Consider the following 2,656-nt stretch of genomic DNA (forward strand, 5'->3'; position numbering starts at 1 on the left):
AAAAAAAAAGGAACCTAAACAGTTGTGAAAATTCTGATAACTGCAATGAGGAACAGATAGCAGTAAACAAACCAGATCTGATACTGCCAAACAAATAAGTGACTTATCTAGAGTTGAGAATAAAACAAAAGGCAGTAAGATCCCATAAAAAGAAAAGCACTATGAAAGAACAGATTATCTGTGAGTTTCCTCAGAGTCCTGAAAAGTGGGATCTTCACCTACTGTAACATTTAGTAATGTCTGCCTTTTTGCTTCAAAAATTAGGATTAGTGGGAACTCAGACCATGCATATTTTACAAAGGCATGATATGAAGTTAGACAAGTAGGCATTTCTTTCAGCAGCACTCCCACTCTTTTGGGGCAGCTGACAACTCCATGAGTCCTCACCATATTTCAGAGACCACCGAGATAAGGTTAGAGACCAACAACCGTAAATCCAGCATATTGAAATCAATATACTGTTGCATTAGGGTAAATTCTCTAAACTAGACAAGGTCTCATATCCTGCAATTTCTCTTCTACCTCAATATTTGACTGCACGGGTTGCTTCTGCTTTGACTACGCTATCCTCTGCTCACTGCTCTTAATTTTGTAGTCTCCTGCATGTCTGTCTTACTGTGCTGACACTTGTGGGTGATGACTGAATGATCTCATTCTAAAGAAAAAAAGTTTCTATTCACATAATTTCATTGCAGTAAACTGGTGGTGGGAAAAGTGGCTAACCCAACTAGGAACAAAGGCCATCCTGTGTAGGAATAATTATTGGTCAAAATAATTGGTCCATAACTAAGGTTTAATTTTCACATATTTGAGCATTTATAAGGACTTTTTCCCCCTTTTTTCCCATTATTTTAATGTCATTGTCATTTATTCTTTTAGCCTCATTTAGGTCTGTCACTTTCAGCAGTGTACAGTAGTCCCTCCCGTTAATCCAGTTCTTCTGCTTTAGGCAGGTTTAATAGTGCAAGTTAAGGTGTCAGTTACCAGCAAAAATAGATCTATGCTTTTTTCTTTCCTTTTTTTTTTTTTTTTAACTTGCGGTGACCCCATCCAATGTAGCCTTCACAGGTCAGAAGAAAACCTCATAAGAATTTTTTGATGAAGTATAAGTATCCTCTTGTCATATAGCAGAGCAGCTATTACTTCTTTTGGATTTAAGAAGCTGATGTATCCCCATGTGCCTGCTGTACTTTCAAAGATATGTACCCTTCAGTCTCAGATTTTAGCAGTGCAACTGCAGGGCAGTTGGCTGAAACAAAAAACTCATCCATTGAAACAAAAGATAGTTTTACTACCAGTGTTGCTCGTTTCTCTAGAGTACATTAAGTGCAGGTTATGTTTTTACTTAAGGAACTATAGTTGAATAAAAATGAATAATGCACTTGTACTGCTTTTACTCGTTTTGTTATGCTGGTATTACAAAAGTGATCGTAACACACCTTTAGTCTCTCCTGAGTAACAGCCTTTTCACATCTGGTCCACTCACTACTAAAACTGCTTTGATGTCAAAATAGACTCTACTATACTGGTCCTATATAAACAGCATATTCTTATACATTTACAAAAAAGAGTTTGTATAGGTTGTATTACACCCATCTGCAGGCATGAAATAGCACCTTCTTCAAAGGAGAGATTTTATAATACAGTTCACTGAAGAATCTCAGACTTAATGAAACGTGGGTCCCCAAGGATTGTACTTGTCCAGGTTCCCAGCTGAGCTCTCAGAATCCGTAAATCCTGATTCACTGGTTTACTGGGAAAAGGATGAAAGTCAGTAATTTTACACAGATTAGCAATCTATGATAAAATAACCATAGTGTTGAGGATCTAGACAGAAAAAACAATTGAATTATGGCTAAACCCAGTCAAATCCCACGTTTTTAGGAAGGCTGTAGGATCACCACTTAGCTTTCGGAAGTAGGTTCAGTGTCATTACAAGCTGACCCTCCAGTGAGGATTTTACTGGAGTCCCTACTGTCTACCAGTTTCAACAAAGCAAAGACGCGAAGGCTGTGCCCATTAAATGCTTTACCTGGCAGTCACAGACGTGATCGCACAGCAGCTGCAGTGCCCTTCCTAAGACAGTGGGCCAAGGTCAGAAAGTGGTAAAGAGCTTCCGCTCTGCCGGCTTTTATACATTCCACTCTGATCCTTCACTATATTTTTGCATCAGTATTTCCATTTAATTGCAACATAGCAGTGAGATAAACAGAGAAGTTGCAATCAGTTCATGCTGCAGTTTTGGTGCTCTTTTTGGAGAGACAGGAGCCTCTTTGGTTTCCAGCCTCTCTCAAAGGCTGTGACAGAAAGCCTATCAAATGATGAATGTTCACTTCTGTAGTTAGAGTACTAGAGACTATTTAAGATTTAGGCAATCTTAAAGATTCTTGCCTTAACTCTCTCTGTGAGCCCAAAGCAAAGCAAACTTTATGAAAAATCCCTGCACAATAAAAAAAAAAAAATATCCCTGCACAAGAAAATATATAGAATTTGTTCTCAGTCCTTAAGTGTTTTGAGCAGACAGCTACCTCTCAGAAACAGGTACCAGCACATAAATGGGAATTTAAGTACAGTGAAGCATCAAGGAAAATACTTGTAGAGTGTCAGTTTTTCTTGCAAAGACAACATAGCTAATAATGTACAAAACAAAATATGA

The sequence above is a fragment of the Athene noctua genome, chromosome 2 (assembly GCF_965140245.1).
Source record: "Athene noctua chromosome 2, bAthNoc1.hap1.1, whole genome shotgun sequence".
NCBI classification, from domain to species: domain Eukaryota; kingdom Metazoa; phylum Chordata; class Aves; order Strigiformes; family Strigidae; genus Athene; species Athene noctua.